This window comes from Equus przewalskii, chromosome 23 (genome assembly GCF_037783145.1).
Source record: "Equus przewalskii isolate Varuska chromosome 23, EquPr2, whole genome shotgun sequence".
NCBI classification, from domain to species: Eukaryota; Metazoa; Chordata; class Mammalia; order Perissodactyla; family Equidae; genus Equus; species Equus przewalskii.
The window spans coordinates 4,242,103-4,248,595 of NC_091853.1; the positions used below are offsets into that span (position 1 = coordinate 4,242,103).

The window sequence follows — 6,493 nt, forward strand, 5'->3', positions numbered from 1 at the left end:
AAACTTTAGTGTGCCTGCCTGTTTATTTTTTAGAAACTTCCTCTAAATTGTAAGATCCCTGAAAGAGAAATTTTATGTTATTCATCCTTACATCCCATTTCTAACACAGTATCTGGCCCATAATAGGTGCTCAATAAATATTTATTGTTGCTATTATAGAATTCCGAACTCAGAGCCATTTTCGATTGTCAGCAGTTTAGTAACACTTTAGTACCTCTGAGTGGCATGTTCATGTTTGTCGTTGTCAGGTGGTTCCTCTGAGCGCCTGTTGTCATAGAGAGCTGCCTATAAATCACCAGCATGCTGTTAGGTTGCTGTTCACACATTTGGGCACTCACCCTATGACCAGCTGAGAAAAACGCTCATTTCACTTTTCTGGAATGGAGAAGGAAGTACATTTTGCAGTGTCTCCCCAAGGTCATGGAATCATGGGACTCTTCCTTGCCTCCTTTGTATAGATGATCCAGATCTGTGAAAGTGACCGCAGATGGGGTCTGCTCCAAGATGACTTCATGAGAGGATGGCAAAGGATCATTTGTTACCATTTATGGTAAGTCCAATACAAAGCTCCCCAAACCCCACAAGGAATAAAACATCCCAAATCCAATTGTGAGGAAAGAGACCCATCTACAGATTTTAGCTTTAAGTCCTTTAAAAGAATAGTCCAGAGAAGGCCAGGGATAAGTATCTGAATATAAATTATTATATCTTGATAATCTCCGTAACTATCAACCAATGATGCATTTATCCTGACTGCATCTTAATTGCTATCTGATTTTAACCAAAGTTCTTTACTCTCTGCATATAAGTTCTTTCATTTGTAAAATGTGGAAAGTAATATTCATCTTGGGGAATTATGGTGAGAGTCACTCTATTCCCATTTCTTTCTCATTGCCAGTTTACAATGCAACTGCTGACACTGCAACTGACAATAGGAAGGGAATATGATGGAAGGAATCTAGGATTGATTTTTTCTTTTTTTTTTCCTTCGGTCTTGGGATGGAGAAAGGAAGGAGGTGAAGGTACAGTCATGGAAGTCTCTGATCAGGGTTGTGGAGCCCCTCTTCCTCTAAATGGATTAGAGAGGTCAGAAAGCAATCATCAGGACTTTGGATCAAATCCCTGCTCTGCAACATTCTTTGATGCCTCAAAATAGTAAACAACTCTGAGTCTCCTCTATTGTAAAAATTGGAATAATAATACCCAATTCTCAAGCTTATTATGAGGATTAAATAACAGTGTCCGTGAGGAACACAGGCAATGCCGGGCACCACAGAGTGACTGCTCAGGAGTTGGGAATCACTCCTAAACTCTTCTCCAGGCTGCCGCAGATCTGCCTCGAGACTCCGTTTCCGCGGTTTGTCCAGTTTGTCCACGGAAGTGCAGCCTGGAATCTTTCCTGCTTCTGCACGTCAGAAATCTACTCAACAAGCAGGTGCATGGGAGAGAGGTGAGGCCAGGGGTTCTGGAGTCAGCAAGAGTGGCCTTTGGCAGCTGGAGCTATTTGAACTCTAAGCCTGTATTTTCCCAGCTGGAAAGTAGGGCTAATAACAGCGTCTACTTCATAGGATTTTCGTAAGTATAAAATGAGAAAATGCACAATGCTTGGTAGTAAGCACTCAATAAATGGTATCTATTAACTAGTTTTAGATAGATACTAAATAAGACCTCAACTCAAATGCACCCTCCTCTCTGAAGATTTTCCTGAGCACACAACCAAGAAGTAACTGCTCTCTGAGCTGCCGTAACACACTGCCTGTATTTCTTTTCAGCATGAAATTGTCATGCTGCCATGTGTTAAAATTAGTACCTTACATGAGACACCCATATGAACCTGTGTACTCCTTGAGGACAGAGACTGCTTGTTGCAGCCGTGAGTTCCTCACTGTTGGGGGGGGGGGGGTGGTGAGGTACACAGTGGAGGTTCAAAAGCTGTTGTTGAACTGAACTGAAATGAAGAATTAAAACGGAAAACTCCTTCTGCCAAACACAGTAACTAGGAAGAGAGGTGCTATGTCCCCCAAATGACAACTCAAACAGCAAGAAGCAAATCATGTTTAACTGTCACCCTGACAGGGGTGGTTGGGACATTGGTTAAGGGTGAGAAGTCATCGAATCACACAAGTAAAAATTCTGTCTTACTAGAAAAAACATTGAGAAAAATATTTATGTGTTGGAATGAAAGGACTTCATCAACTCTTAGAGTTAGTGATAATTAAACACGTTGTTTGGAGAGTGAGATGGATGAATTGGGCAATTTTTCCCAGGTTTGCCAGAAAAGAGAATCAAGGGCACGCAACTGCTGACAGAGTTTAACCTTTAAATCGAACTTTATTTACTCTCACTTAGCTAAAGACAAAGCAGTTTACACACTGTATATGTAGAATACATGTTAATTGGTGGATCGCTGACAACAAGTACTTACAGACTTTGCAGTTTGTAGTTACGTGTGCGGACAAGCATCCCACGGACAGACCCGGAGAGGGGTGGAGATGAGGTGAGGGCAGAAGAGCATGGAAACTCAACCTCTGCAGGTTTCCACTCACACCACTTCCTTCTGATCTGTGAAATTCTATCTTCTCCATTATCGTCCAAGAGACTGTTGCGCAAACGCCCCGCACCTGAAAGCCGTGTTGGACGAGAACTGTGGTAGAGGTTTCAGATCTCAGGGCTAGATATGGCAGCACTCCTCCACGAAACAAAAGGAGACAGCATCTCCCCAACTCCAGGGCTTCATTAAAGGAGACCAAACACTTGCCACAGGCACCAAACTCGTGAGCAGGATGCAGTACGGGAGAAAGGGAGTGTTTATTCGTGCACATACGCAGCCTCTGTCCTAAATCAGGGCCAACTGGGTGATGGTAAACCCGAGTAATGCAGTGTTTCTCTGATGCAATCCTGCCTCCTCAACAATGTCAGTGAGCCACTTACAAGTTATGGTGAAAACCAATATTTTTAAAAACTAAATTTAGTGTCTATCGTTGGCCTGAAAGGTCCAGAGGACACTGGTGTTGGTGGGGATGGTTCTAATTCCTATGTTCCTGGAAGTCTATCGACTTTTGGCCATGCCTGGGATCTGCCTTACACTCATGGAGAATGTCAGGCAAGTTGCTTAACCGTTCAGGTTTGGGAGGCGGTGGGCAGTTTCTCGACTGGTGAAATGAGGTGGACGATGTAGCTTATCTCCAAGACGGTGATTCTTAACATGCTGAAGATTAAGACAACTTTGAGAATCTGATGAAAACTGTACACCTTCTTTCTAGAAGAAAGCACATACGTTAGACTTTTACCATACATTTTTAGGGAATCTATGGACACTTTAAATCCATCCACACACCGTGGGACCCTGCTCTAAAGGATTCTTTACTAATATTTTATGACTATGAATTCATACCAGGAGGGGGTAACCCACAAGAGCACTGCTTCTGCCCTCAGAAACACTAACTTTAAATTCAATATTCCAGAGAATCTCACAATAAAAATGTTAAAATCTGGTATTTCCTGACTTTTAACCCATGCAGTATAAAATTTTAATTAACTTCAAATTATGTCTTCTTTTCTGTCTATTTGTAAATAAAATGAAATTTTTCTAAGGAATCAAACTTTCTACTTTCATTCTGATTTGAAAGATTCCTCCCCAGGAAAAAATATTTTGACCCCAGACTGTGACTATAAACAAATAAAATAATCGCAGTTTGATAAGAACTAGGGTTCATCGGTGAAACCTCACGGGCCTGATTTTTTTTAAGGAACCACCCTGACATGACCATTGCTTCAGAATGTCAGGAAAACAAACTTAAGGACTGACCACTTAGAAGCACTGTGTTGATATGATCACAAATTCCACTTTAAAAAATCTACTTAGCGAACGTAAGCATTTTAAGGATTGATTCAATAGGTCAAACAGGAGACAAGTCGGATAGGGAGGTGAGAGGTGACAAGCATAGGGGACCTCAAGAAAGGGGAAAAATGACAAGAAAAGGTCACAATCATAACATGACTAAAATCTCCACTTAGAAGAGAAAGTATTAGATATCTTAGTATCTTCCTTCCAAATCACATCCTTTTCTTCTATTTAAAAGTTTATTCAGACTGTCTTACTCATTTACATATTTCCAAAGCCCAAGTCAGCAGCTGGCCTGTTTTTCTTCCTGCAAATTCTTTTCTTCCTTCTTTCCATCTTTTGGCAAAAATGTCAGAGTAGGAAGCAAAAATATCTGCGTGTACCTCATCCTCTTGGTGCTGTGTATGAAATTCTATTCAATTCAGTTCCTTGGGCCAAAGAGTTAAGTTTCCAACCTCTCTCTCTCTGTACTGTGAATATTTCTGGAATGGCTAAGACTTTAATGGGGTTACAATAATTAATATAATGTGAAATATGGTCTCCCAGTTCAATTTCTCACAACTGAGACCCGGGCTTTGAAGAAACCCAACACAGGATGAGCAAGGACCATAAGTCCTGATTTACATCAGGAAGAGAAAGAGACCTGAGAAACAGCTAGGACCACTCGTGCCGAGATGGGATGCGGTGGGAGGAGAGGCATCTGGAGCAAGGGGGATGCTGACAGAACCAGTGGCAAAGGCACAGGGCAAACTGCTTTCTATTGAGTTTCACTCAAAGAATTCCAATCGGTTCACAAGAAATCCTGTGTACCACTCTAGTCTGAATGTGGCTGCGATTTTATTTTGAAAACTTTGCACATGGTAGGCAGTAAAAATATTTGTGGAATGAATGAAATTATCACCAACACCCCTGAGCCATATGATAACTAAGTTAAAAATCCTTCTCATTAAAATGCAGTTCTAAAGCCGAGGCCCCCTTAGAGCTCACTGACTTTTATCAGTAACAGTATGGCCATCTGTCTGAAATAAATGCCTTTAAGGTCATTCTCCATAATTCTACATCTCATGCATCTTCCTAGCTAAGGAATCTGTGTATTTCATTCTAGTGTATTTCCTTTGCTTTTCATCGTGACCCTGTTGATAATGCAACTATCCTATTACTCATTATATTGGTGGCATTTATTGTGTGTCTAACAAGTGCCAGGCATGAGAGAAAGTGTCTGACAATGTGTTCGTTCATTTGCATCACACGTATGTTAACATGGGGCAGCGTGCAGATGGGACAATAGACGTTCAGGGGGCTCGAAGTCAGTTACTAAGCAGTGGAGCAGGTTGTGTGCCTCAAAGTCAGGACTCTGAGGCCCCTTGCTGTGCAGCCGGGCTCTGCAGTGAGAGGGCATGCAGTCCAGGCTGCCGACAAGTGCGAAACAGTTCCCCATGTTAACTGCAAATTACAGGAGAGCTCAAGGCTCCCAAGGAATAATAAACGCTGAGGCCCTGGTGCCGCGTCGGCTCCATTTAGTCTGGAATTGGAAAGCCCTCACTCTTCTAAAGCCGTGCCCCTGAGAGCCTGCTGCTCATCAGGCAAAACATGAGAAGGTCACCTGGCACGGTGGGTGCTGTGTTATGCTCTGCTCGAAGGGACAGGTGACTAAGGAAAATGCGAGGCCTGCAATTTCTCTCCCACTCATTCCCAGCGCCTGCAGGACTCTACAAACCTAACCTGCAGGTTCTGCTTTCTGGGAAGAACAGGGTTACCTGGTGCTGTTTCCCTGGGGAGGTAGTCTCGCCTGGAGCAGTTCCTGTACCCACGGCCTCATTCTTCTAAGCTAGCCAGGTGGAAACCGCCTTGCACTAGCCGGTGACCAGAACCATGGCCCCCATTCCTTCCTGTGGAGGAACAAAAGCAAAATCTGCCTTGGGCTGGTAACAGCAAACCAGCTCGGCTGCCCTCGGTCATACCTCATGCCCCGGTGAAGCAGCTTGGCTGTCTAAGTCCCAGCCATTCCAGAGCTGGAAGGTCAAAATACCTGCTCTGTTTAAACCTTCTCATTTCATGTTCACCACGTTGCTGTGGAGATGATCAGACTATCCCTGATTTCCCAGTTGGGAGGCTGAGGCTCAGCCAGGTGAAGTCACTTACCCAAGGCACAGTCGAGACAACACAGAACTGAGGTTTAAACCCAGTCTGTCCGCCTGTGAGGTCCGTGCCTTTCCCGAGACCACACCAGCTGGCTGCGGCTCCCTCACGCTTTCTCTGCGGGATGGTCAAACAAAGGAGAGCAGTGCCCACTCCTTGGGAGGGACCATTCTTTCCAGCCGAGGGCTGGACCCTTGCACCGTTCCCTCCACTGAACCAGAGCAGGGCCCCTATACTCTTCACTGTCAGCCCACGTCTGGCTGATCTTAATCACATTCATTAAACCAAGAACACCTGGTTTCGTAGCAGCCTTCACCCGGAGCTAAATTCACCTTTAACCATTTCCCGCGCACCAGTCTCCGAAATCTTGAAATTTTACTCACAGACTTTTTAAAAGCCAGTGCTGTTTCCCTATCCCACAGTGCCACATCTTCTAGGCCACAGATCAGAATGCCTGGGCATGATGTAGTGGATCATGGAATCAAAGAGCGTGGGTCCTGGAATCAGACA

At 43.9% G+C, this 6,493-nt stretch overlaps 2 long non-coding RNA genes across 2 annotated transcripts; one reads left to right on the top strand and one right to left on the bottom strand.

Moving 5' to 3' along the window:
* The first annotated feature begins 316 nt into the window (after window positions 1-316).
* Window positions 317-3,597, top strand: LOC103565725 (uncharacterized). Its single transcript, XR_548352.2, has 2 exons — window positions 317-550; window positions 1,010-3,597. It is a non-coding gene; the product is annotated as an uncharacterized lncRNA (long non-coding RNA).
* LOC139078974 (uncharacterized) lies at window positions 3,123-6,493 on the bottom strand. The gene is made up of 3 exons (XR_011532198.1): window positions 5,987-6,493; window positions 5,602-5,733; window positions 3,123-3,259 (listed from the first exon to the last, which is right to left on the bottom strand). It is a non-coding gene; the product is annotated as an uncharacterized lncRNA (long non-coding RNA).